Consider the following 12,635-nt stretch of genomic DNA (forward strand, 5'->3'; position numbering starts at 1 on the left):
CTGAGAAATGATGTATTATATTCTAAAGTCTGACATTTAGTTTCCTACACCCTTAGCTTTCCCAAAATACTGTGCTTCTTGGGAATATCAGACTTGCTGAGAATGACGTTCACCATCTTAAAGGTTGATCTTGTTAATTAAGAGCTGTCAACTAAGGCAACCCCCAGGAATAAAGAAGGTGACTAGACGCTCTGGGTAAAGGTACTGTCACCCTACGTTTTCATAAATTGAGAGCTATATATAAAGTGGGGAAAATACATATTTGAAACACTGCCAATTTTGCAAGTTTTCCACCTACAAAGAATGGAGATGTGTGAAAATTTTATCGCAGGTACACTTCAACTGTGAGAGACAGAATCTTAAAAAAAAAAAAATCACATTTTAAACTAATTAAATTGCATTTTATTGCATGAAATAAGTATTTGATCACCTACTAACCAGCAAGAATTCTGGCTCTCACAGACCTGATATTTTTTTTTTTAAGAAGCCGCCCCACTCTGCACTCATTATATATATTAATTACATCTGTTTGAACTCATTACCTGCATAAAATACACCTGTCCACACACTCAATCAATCACACTCCAAACTCTCCACCATGGCCAAGACCAAAGAGCGATCTAAGGACACCAGGGACAAAAGTGTAGACCTACACAAGGCTGGGATGGGCTACACGACAACAGGCAAGCAGCTTGGTGAGAAGGCAACAACTGTTGCCACAATTATTAGAAAATGGAATAAACACAAGATGAATGTCAATATAGCTTGGTCTGGGGCTCCATGCTAGATCTTACCTCGTGGGGTAAGTATGATTCTGAGAAAGGTCAGTATTCAGCCCAGAACCACACTGGAGGACCTGGTCAATGACCTGAAGAGAGCTGGAACCACAGTCTTAAACATTACCATTAGTAATACACTACGTCGTCATTAATTAGAATCCTGCAGGGTACGCAAAGTCCCCCTGCTCACACCAGCACATGTCCAGGCCCAAATGAAATTTGCCAGTGACCATTTGGATGATCTAGAAGAAGCATTGAAAACGTATGTGATCAGATGAGACTAAAATAGAAGTTTTTGGTATCATCGCCACTTGCCGCGTTTGGAGGGAGTAGAAAGATGAGTGCAACTCTAAAAACACCATCCCAACCATGAAGCATGGTGGGGAGACATCATACTTTGGGGGTTCCTTCTTGCAAAGTGGACAGGATTATGACACCATATTGAAGGGAGGATGGATGAGGTCACATATAGTGATATTTTTGCCAATAACCTCTTTCTTTCAGTAAAGGCACTGAAGATGGGTCATACCTGGATCTTCCAGCATGTCAGTGACCCAAAACATACAGCCAAGGCAACTAAGGAGTGGCTCCATAAGAAGCATTTTAAGGTCCTGGAGTTGTCTAGCTAGTCTCCAGACCTGAACCCAATAGAAAATCTTTGGAGGGAGCGGAAACTCAATGTTGCCCAGCAAAAGCCCCGAAACCTGAAAGATCTGGATAAGATCTGTGTGGAGGAGTGGGCCATTATCCCTGTTGCAGTGTGTGCAAACTTGATCAAGAACTACAGGAAACGTCTGACCTCTGTAATTGTAAACAAAGGTTTATGTTCCAAATATTTAATTCTGTTTTTCTATTGTATCAAATACCGTATATACTCGTGTATAAGCCGAGTTTTTCAACACATTTTTTTGTGCTGAAAATGCTCAGCTTGGTTTATATATGAGTTATTGTCCCAGAAGACGGTGGGGAAGGGGAGGCGATGGAGCAGTGGGTCACAGGAGGCAGGAGCCGGCTGCTGTGACTAAAACCTGTGCCGCTGTTAAAAAGAAATGAATATTCACTGCACTGGCGCAGTTACAGCCACAGCCGCTGGCTTCCAGCAATGGCCGGGCTATTACGGGTGCTCACTCATTAAGGTAATGAATATTCACCTCACTCCACTCCCATAGGCGTGGAGAGAGGTGAATATTCATTACCTTAATGAGCGGGGACACGTGATCGCTCGGCAGGAAGAGCTGCTGGCACCAGAATGAGATGCAGTGAGGGTCGTGAAGGGTGGGTAAGTAGGATGTGGTTTTTTTGGGGGGGTAAGAGGAACCATGTATACAAGGATAGGGAATAAGGAGCCATGCATACAAGGACAGGGAGAAGAAACCATGCATACAAGGACAGGGATGGGGAGCCATGCATACAAGAACAGGGAAGGGGAGTTATGCATACAAGGATGGGGAGCCATGCCTACAAGGACAGGGACGGGGAGGCAAGCATACAAGGATGGAAACAGGGAGCCATGCATACAAGAACAAGGACGGGGAGCCATGCATACAAGGATGGGGACGGGGAGCCATGCATACAAGGATGGGGATGGGGAGCCATGGATACAAGGATGGGGATAGGGACCTATGCATACAAGGACAGGGAGCCATGCATACAAGGACAGGGATGAGGAGCCATGCATACAACATGGGGTGACCATGCATACAATGACATGGACGGGGAGCCATGCATACAAGGATGGGGACTGGGAGCCATGCATACAAGGATGGGGAGCCATGCATACAAGGACAAAGATAGGGAGTCATTATACGAGGACATTGATGAGGAGCCATGCAGACAAAGACGGCCAGGAGCCATGCAGACAAGGATGGGGATACAGAGCCATGCAGACAAGGATAGGGATGGGGAGCCATGCAGACAAGGACGGGGATGGGGAGCCATGCAGACAAGGACGGGGATGAGGAGTCATGCAGACAAGGACGGGGATGAGGAGTCATGCAGACAAGGACAGGGATGGGGAGCCATGCAGACAAGGATGGGGATGGGGAGCCTTGCATACCAGGATATGGATGAGGGGATAAACCCGACTTATACTCGAGTCAATCAATTCTCCTAGTTTTTCGTGGCAAAATTAGGTGCCTCGGCTTATACTCTGGTCGACTTATACACGAGTATATACGGTACATATCTCATGCAATAAAATGCAAATTGATTATGTAAAAATGATACAATGTGATTTTCTGTATTCTATTCAAGATTCTGCCTCTCACAGACAAAGTGTTCCTACTAGCGTTGTCTCCATTCTTTGTAGGTTTCAGGAGTTTCACTCGACTCTTGGGAGATTTACTGAGTCATCCAATAGGTCTCAATCTTTTTCTTTGAGCCTACTGTTTGATCCAAAGTGTTACCAAGTAAGACAAGGTATATTTGAAGGGGTATTTCTATTTTGGACATTTAAGGCACATCACAAGGATGTGCCATAAATGTATAGTGGATGAAAGTCCTACCAACAAGACCCACATTTATCTCGAGAAAAGGGCTTGACATGCACCACGATTAGGGATGAAATTCTCATTGATTTGCATGATATTTCTGACCAATTCTCTACTAACTGCAGTGTGCAATGAGGCCCTGTTCTTAAGATAAGGTAGTTTTGTCGAGACTTGCTTCTACCTAGGCCTGTTTCACACTTCCGTTTTTTCAAATCCGTCAAAATCCGTTGTTTTCCGTAAAAAAACGGATCCGCCATTTTTTGCAGGATCCGTTTTTTTTGTCCCATAGACTTCCATTACGGTTACCGCGGATCCGTCAAAAAAACGGATCCGTTTTTAAAAAAACGGATCCGTTTGCATCAGTTTCCGTCAAAAAAACGGAAACGGATCCGTTTGGCGGACACAAAAACGGAAGTGTGAAACAGGCCTAACCTTTATGGCATTTCCTATGGATATGCTGTAAATGTACATGGTGTGGAGAAATCTTTAAAAAACAGATAACCAAACTGTGGTCGTTCAGCTATAGCAAAAACCTAAACTATCTAGTCTCGCAAAAGTTTGAGAACTGCAGATTAAGGAACATAAATTTCTAGTATACCCTTTAAATCATGAACTACAACATGTCCTACATAGCCAATGAAATACATATATTTTCTCCTAATTGGAGAGAACTAATACTGAGCAATAATTGATGGGATAGCTGACAAACAGTAAAATGAGCATGTGTCACGTCACCGTCAGACTCGGGGCCTGCTGTTCCGCCCTCAGCCACTAGGAGGCGACGGACTGTCACGCCGCCCTCGGGCTCGGGGCCTGCTGTCCAGGCCTCGGCTACCAGGAGGCGCCGGACTGACATGTCATCGTCGAATTCAGGGCCTGCTGTTCCGCGCTCAGCCACTGTGAGGCGCCGTGGCTCGCGCCCGAGTAATGGCGGCAACAGTGAAAGGGCTTCTGCGCAGGCGTCTAGTGGACACAGACTCTGCTCCTCTGTCAGTCATGAAGGGGTTGGTGCATCGTCATCAGGTCTGGTCCTGGGGGCGGTCCTGATGACATCATCAGCCCGGGAGCCTGTGAGGGATGACCTGATCCCTCAAATACCTTTGGACTGGGCTTGCAAGCCGCCGGATATATTCTTGGTTCCCCTGCGTGTTACTGTGTGAATTGCTGTTGACTGACTCTGACTTTTGCCTGGACTTCTGACTCTGCTTCTGCCTAACGATTCTGTACCTCTGCGACTCTCCTGGTTTATGACTTTGACTTCGGCCTGGATTCTGACTCTGCTTCTGCCTAATGATTCTGTACCTCTGCGACTCTCCTGGTTTATGACTCTGGCTTCGGCCTGGAATCTGACTCTGCTACTGTCTACTGTTTTTGTACCGTTGCTGCCTGACTGGTTTAGTCTCGGATATCATCGCCTCTGTGTCCTGTATTGGAACACCTTTCTGGCGACCGTCCTGCTCTGGTCTTTGCTCCTATTCAGACAGCACCTCCTGGGCTCTGCTGTAAATCCAGATCCCTGTATAGGGGTAAAGGGTATCAGTGTTTCTCGGGGTGCTGTCTGGCTGCAGTCCAGACCGCAGGCAGACGTCACATTATATCCGGCCCAAAAAAATAAAACTGCTCTTGTGTCTATACTTAACACATATAAAAGCAGTTTTCCTTACCTTTTTTTTTTCTTCCTCCTGACTGAGCTGATTCCTGGCCCAAACACCTGTTACATTGCACAGCCTGGAAGGTCACTCTCAGGCTCAAGCATGCTGCAGCCTGGAAGCTTCAAAGAAAATGCTGGCTGTTGGAAATCCACATTCCTGGAGCATCGCCCCCTGGACAGCGCTGGGGGTCAGGTATTGCCCGCAAAAGCGGCCAAACTGTTGTTACCAGTTTCCCTTTCTTTTGCTAAGAAACGTCTGTGTGTGAAGGCTTATGTGGATTGTGGTGCTGCCGGCAACCTTATGGATTTTTTATTTGCTAAGAGTCTGGGTGTACCTCTGCTAAAGCTTAAAGTGCCTATTCAGACTATTACTATTAATGGTACATCTATAGACCAGGGAGGCGTGGAATTCATTACTGACGAAATTTCTATGTCAGTGGGGACATTACATAATGAACAAATGTCATTTTTTGTTATACACAATTTATCAGATCCAGTTGTGTTAGGCATGCCTTGGTTGCACCAGCATAATCCAGTTATTGACTGGCGCATAGGTGATATCGTGCGCTGAGTCCACGGTGTCAGAATCACTGTATGTCACTGTCAGTGAACCAAGTTAAAATTAAAAACCCCTCCATTCCATATGCATTCGGAGATTATGAAGATGTCTTCTCCATAGTGGAGTCTGAGAAACTACCTCCTCATAGAGAGTACGACTGTCCTATAGACTTGGTCCCTGGTGCCCGTCTCCCTAAGGGGAGAATATTCAACCTCTCGGGTCCGGAGCGTGTAGCCATGAATGACTACATAGCAGACAGCCTACGTAAAGGCTTTATTAGACCTTCCACCTCACCTGTAGGAGCTGGGTTTTTCTTTGTAGAAAAAAAAGATGGTGGACTCAGACCATGCATCGATTATCGTGAGCTGAACGCAATTACTGTAAAAAATCAGTACTCGCTCCCACTCATTCCTGATCTGTTTAATCAGCTACTGGGAGCCCGCTGGTTTACTAAACTTGACCTCCGGGGGGCATATAATCTGGTCTGCATAAGAAGCGGTGACGAATGGAAAACGGCCTTTAATACACCTCTTGGTCACTTTGAGTACCTTGTAATGCCGTTCGGACTCAGTAACGCACCTGCCAAATTTCAACACTTTGTCAATGACATTTTCAGGGACATTTGTGGGGTGTATGTCGTCGTGTATCTGGATGACATTTTGATTTATTCGGCTGACCCTGTGACACATGCTCAACACGTCCGTTCGGTATTGCAGAGACTGCGAAAAAACTCCTTGTATGCGAAATTAGAAAAATGTGTTTTTTTTTGCTGAAGAGGTACAGTTCTTAGGATACATGGTCTCAGGCAAGGGGTTTCGCATGGACCCTGCCAAGATTCAACCCATTAAGGATTGGGTGCAACCCAAATCGCTGAAAGCGCTGCAGCGGTTTTTGGGATTTGCGAATTATTACCGCAAGTTTATCAGGGGGTTTCTCTGAGATTGCCAAGCCACTCACGGACCTTACCCGAAAAGGGGCGGACGTGACTAATTGGAATCCTGAGGCAACCCGAGCTTTTTCTACACTAAAGGAGTGCTTCTTGGCCAACCCGGTGTTGATTCAACCAAACTTGGACCACCCCTTTATTGTTGAAGTAGATGCCTCCGAAGTCGGAGTGGGAGCAGTGCTCTCGCAAGGCACTGCATCCCTCACTCAGCTTCGCCCATGTGCATTTTTCTCCCGCAAATTCTCTGCCACGGAGGGAAACTATGACGTCGGTAATCGGGAATTACTGGCGATCAAATGGGCCTTCGAGGAATGGCGCCACTTCCTCGAAGGTGCCAAACACAAGGTCACTGTTATTACAGACCACAAAAACCTAACCTACCTAGAGTCAGCTAAAAGACTAAATCCCAGGCAGGCTAGGTGGGCCTTGTTTTTCTCCAGGTTTGATTTTATAATCACCTTCCGCCCCTGGACTAAAAATGTGAGGGCAGATGCCCTCTCTCGCAGTTTCTGCCCCACACAGACCGAGGACTGTGAACCAGTCCCAATATTGGCTAATGGAATCGTCATGTCGGCAGTGTCTTTGGACCTTCTGGAGGAGATCCGTAGGTCTTCAGAGCAAGTTCCTGACACTACGCCCCCCAAAAAATTGTTCGTTCCGGCTAACCTTAGTCTGCAGGTTCTAAAAGAATCGCACGACTCTGTCCTGGCAGGCCATCCGGGTCTCAATAATACCACCAGGTTGGTAACTAGGAACTTTTGGTGGCCGACGGTGGTCAAGGACTGTAAGGACTATGTTTCAGCGTGTGAAGTCTGTGCCCGCGCCAAGTCCCTCCATAGTCGCCCTGCCGGCTGGCTTCAGTCCTTGCCCACCCCTGAGAGTCCATGGACCCACATCTCCATGGATTTCATTACAGACCTGCCGCCATCAGATGGGAAAACTTGTATCTGGGTGGTGGTAGACAGGTTCAGCAAGCAGGGCCATTTTATTCCCCTGTCTGGGTTGCCTAACTCTGAGACTTTAAGTAAGTTGTTTATCCTGCACATTGTACGTCTGCACGGCGTTCCGGCAAATATTGTGTCCGACAGGGGTACCCAGATTGTCTCGAAGTTCTGGAGGGCATTCTGTAGACGCATTGGTGTGGAGTTGTCCTTTTCTTCGGCATACCATCCCGAAACTAATGGTCAAACTGAGCGTACTAACCAAGCTCTGGAACAATACCTCCGCTGTTATGTGTCAGGACATCAGACAGATTGGGTGGAACATCTGCCATTGGCTGAGTTCGCCCTCAATAATCGATATCAAGACTCCATTAAAACTACCCCTTTCTTTTGTAACCTTGGACTACATCCGCGCTTTGGGTCGTTTTCGGCCAGGATGTCGGAGCTCCCTGGGGTGGAGCAAAATATACATCGGCTAAAAACGATTTGGTCTGAGGTTAATTCAAATTTGAAAGGGGCTCAGGTTAGACAGGCTTCGGCTGCAAATAGACGACGATCTAAGGGGCCGCACCTGGAAGTTGGCGACAAGGTTTGGCTCTCTACAAAAAATATCAAGCTTAAGGTACCGTCCGCCAAACTAGGTCCCAGGTTCATCGGCCCATACGAAATTATCGAGGTGGTTAACCCAGTAGCCTTCCGCTTAAAACTTCCACAGTCATTCAAATTGCCTAACGTATTCCACAGGTCTCTCCTCAAACCTTATCGTTCTCCCATTCACCCTGTTCAGTCCCCTCCTCCTCCTGTTTCGGTCGGGGGAGCTCTGGAGTATGAAGTCCAGGGTATCCTTGACTCCCGCCTTGTGAGGGGCTCAGTACAGTATCTGGTACACTGGAAGGGCTACGGCCCAGAAGAGAGGTCCTGGGTTCCTGCGGGGAACGTCCATGCCAAGGCATTAATTAGGAGATTTCATCTTCTTCACCCTGACAAACCGGGTTTTGAGGGTCCGGAGGCCCCTCCTGGAGAGGGGGGTACTGTCACGTCACCGTCAGACTCGGGGCCTGCTGTTCCGCCCTCAGCCACTAGGAGGCGACGGACTGTCACGCCGCCCTCGGGCTCGGGGCCTGCTGTCCAGGCCTCGGCTACCAGGAGGCGCCGGACTGACATGTCATCGTCGAATTCAGGGCCTGCTGTTCCGCCCTCAGCCACTGTGAGGCGCCGTGGCTCGCGCCCGAGTAATGGCGGCAACAGTGAAAGGGCTTCTGCGCAGGCGTCTAGTGGACACAGACTCTGCTCCTCTGTCAGTCATGAAGGGGTTGGTGCATCGTCATCAGGTCTGGTCCTGGGGGCGGTCTTGATGACATCATCAGCCCGGGAGCCTGTGAGGGATGACCTGATCCCTCAAATACCTTTGGACTGGGCTTGCAAGCCGCCGGATATATTCTTGGTTCCCCTGCGTGTTACTGTGTGAATTGCTGTTGACTGACTCTGACTTTTGCCTGGACTTCTGACTCTGCTTCTGCCTAACGATTCTGTACCTCTGCGACTCTCCTGGTTTATGACTCTGACTTTGGCCTGGATTCTGACTCTGCTTCTGCCTAACGATTCTGTACCTCTGCGACTCTCCTGGTTTATGACTCTGGCTTCGGCCTGGAATCTGACTCTGCTACTGTCTACTGTTTTTGTACCGTTGCTGCCTGACTGGTTTAGTCTCGGATATCATTGCCTCTGTGTCCTGTATTGGAACACCTTTCTGGCGGCCGTCCTGCTCTGGTCATTGCTCCTATTCAGACAGCACCTCCTGGGCTCTGCTGTAAATCCAGATCCCTGTATAGGGGTAAAGGGTATCAGTGTTTCTCGGGGTGCTGTCTGGCTGCAGTCCAGACCGCAGGCAGACGTCACAGCATGGTTCTGTCCAGGATTAGTCCTCGTTCTAGGATCATGTGATTGAATGATAAATGCAGGCTGTCAAATTCCAAAGAATTTACAATGGAAAATACTCAGCCAAACAAAAAAAACACCAGATTTTTCTCTATGGTCACAAGCGAAGGGTCTTGAGAGCTAAAGAGGAATCTTCATGTCTTGGCAGTGTAACATCATCTCGAGCAGAGTGATACTAAGGGCGATATATTTTTCCCTCTGTAAGTAACTTAATGAATGAAGTACTAATTAACATTATGGCATTGATAAATGGTGAGAGAGATTAGGGACGTACTCCATATTCAGACCTTCCCAGATGGACTGTCAAAGCCACATTAATTCCTATCTCATTGAAGCATCTGCCTCTCCCATAATCCACTAGCCCTTGGTATGAACAACACAAACTGTTGTGACTCCATTCGATTTATATCAATCTAATTTCTTTTAATCCAATTTGTATTCCTATCTACTACCTTCTAATCACTTAAATCTTCTGCCTCCATCTGGCAAATTTTCCCTCAAAATTAAGCAAGCAGATGCCTCTGCAATTGTCTTGCACAGTTAGGCGAATCGCGCCCAAGCGGTGGCCTACATGAGGCATTTATTCCGTACGTGACTCTGAGCGCTGCCCTTCGTGTTACAAAACATGGTGGCTCGAGATGGCCATTTTGTCAACCATTAATTGGTTCATTTGAATTACAGTGATATTGAAGATGCCAGGAACAAAGGCACCGGCAATGGAGACCTATAGGCTGATAACACAATGGACTCATTTGTCATATGGACACTCTTGATAATATTGCTTTGAATGGAGAATTGAAGTATTGAAGCAGAATGCATTGTCTATTAAATCGTGGTTGGCAGAATCGTGCCAGTCTCAAGGTCCTTCGTAGCCTTGGCTTCTCCATGTTCTTTGTTCGGCTTTATATTATTTGCTGCTTTTGGTTGCTATCAGCTGGGTTCTTCTCTCCACCTTAATACGTGCAAGTAATTAATTTTGATTTTCCCAAAACATCAGAAGAGGCTCCGTTCATGAGTACAGACATCTTATATGCTTATATTACGAAGAAAATATATATATATATTATATTTTTTTTAAACTTTTTTATATATCCATATATTATATATGTACTTCTATACATCCCAGCATATCCATACATTTGTGCCAATAAATTACTATCTTTAAAAAAAAACATGATTTTGTGATATTCTTTTTATGCTATACTGTGTGTGTCCACTCAACAGTTGTGATGCGAGATGCAGTTTGTCGAGAGTTTTGTCAGTATGTCGTGATAATGCAATGAATTTGTATTTTGACAATTTGGAGTCCTTAATTACATTTGTGTAAAGATTACAGCTGACCCATATGTACCAGCCTTTACCACCAATTTCAGCATCATGGTGTAAGGGATTCCTTAAGTAGCCTACATTTTCCATGTATATGTATCTAGACCTTGGTAGACACATCCCATATGTACCTTTGAACCTACAGGGCTATAAAAAGTACTGATACTGAACAATCCATAGTTATCACTAGATGTAGTTAGTATGTGTATGGAGGAGGGCTCCCATAGGTCCTCGGCTCTGAAGACTTACCATTGAGTAAACCCATGCAACTAAGATGTGGTCCAGGCTTAGAGAAAGGGGTTCAGCCCTTCTCAGTCCCATCATCCTTGAACAAGGTTGAATTGGTGGCAAACAAGGGTAAACTAATTGGTCCTAGAATCGTGATTATGTAATAAAGGGGAAAAAGTCTCAAGCCTTTCCCTTCTGGGGTCCTATAGAGGGAGGCTGTGTGGCCCCTATTCTTTTCTGGATATTACTGCTGGGTTTCGTCACAGCTATCATCCTACATCACGATACATCCATTCTTGATGTTCTCCATTCTTACAAGTTCGTTATAGAAGTTAGACGACGTCGCTTCCCCGAAAGGTCTTTTTGCCATATGTAAATTATAATGTATCCAGTGCCTAGTTATTGTAGTGTTATTCCAAACATTCCTGGAAAATCACTTCTGTATTACACCTGTACCATTTATGCTCATGATAACTCTTTCAACTCCGCGGTATTGTCCCTTCCGTGCTACCTCCTCGTTTGTCGCTAATTGCAGATCTCCATGCCATTACTATTTATGTTTTTTTTTTCTTCTACACGGCTGTTAAACAACATTTCTGGAAGGCGGTCACAGAAGATAAGTCACCACTTGAGATTTCAATACTTGGAAGCCAATAACACGCATCGTCGTGCAACCCAACATCCTCGTGTCAAGTGACCATCAATTCGCTAATCGTGCCAAGTCCTCTTACACTCGTCCGGTCTCTTTGTTGCATCGACGTCCATTGCTATTTAAAATATTAAAGAAGGCTTCAGAAGAAGCCAAATTCCCTATAATTAAATTGATGAGTGAAACGCGCTGGTAAAAAAAAGAAAGAAAGCACGTAATAGAAAAGAAAGGAAAGGAATCTGTGAATAGACGATTCCGATCAGATTGCCGAAGTTAAGTTCTATCCTCAGCATTCCCAGGAGACTAGAAGAACCGCGAGTTACAATTAAACTCTAAAGAAAGTTATTTAATATGCATGTTGACAAAAAAGGGAACAAGATATTAATCATGCGGAATTAGCATTTCCATTGAGGAACTCAGTTCGGTCCTGTGTTTCAATTCACAGGGAATCCGGCTGTTGGACTGTACGAGACTCCGGGACGCATTTATCGAAACATTGCAGCTTTCTGCGAACTGTCATTAGGAGATGAATAATTGGACGCCGCTTCACTTTCTTCTCTTGATTAATCTGGCAGTCCCTTTAGCGCCTCGTTCTTTCAATGTGTCTCCACAAGTTGTAGGACAAAGGAATTTGTTTTAATCACATGTGAATTCTATAGGGAAAATAATGGCTAATATGCATAGAAAAAGAATGCGCTCAGCTCAGCCCTGATACGTGGTATTAGGCGTCATTGGCTAGCATTATATGGCTAATGATGAAAACCATTATTAAAATGGACCCAGGCAATCCTAGCGTAGATATTCTGGGGGTCATGCGTAATATACAATGTCTTCTGGCTGTTATTACTTCTATCTTTAGCCATGCACAAAAATAAGATAAAAAATGTAAAGGTGGCACATAAAGCTAAGAGAGTATAAGACTATGCATAGCTATTGTGCTATTAGGGGTAGTTTATTATTCATATTACTAATAATAATAATAATAATGATGATAATGATAATAATAATAATAATAAAAAGGTTATAGATAACAGTTTTTGCCATTTAAAAAATGTTCCAAATTTTTTTTTTTAGCCCAAATAGCACCACCTTGGACAATGCTGCCATTTATAGCCCACTTAAAGCACCA

General features: G+C 45.4%; 1 protein-coding gene across 10 annotated transcripts in view; it reads right to left on the reverse strand.

Annotated features, from left to right (window-relative positions):
- ROBO2 (roundabout guidance receptor 2) overlaps window positions 1-12,635 on the reverse strand; it is a 582,091-nt gene that overhangs the window by 534,197 nt on the left and 35,259 nt on the right. The window lies entirely within an intron of this gene.

This window comes from Dendrobates tinctorius, unplaced genomic scaffold (assembly GCF_039654945.1).
Source record: "Dendrobates tinctorius isolate UK_male_01 unplaced genomic scaffold, ASM3965494v1 ptg000084l, whole genome shotgun sequence".
NCBI lineage: Eukaryota > Metazoa > Chordata > Amphibia > Anura > Dendrobatidae > Dendrobates > Dendrobates tinctorius.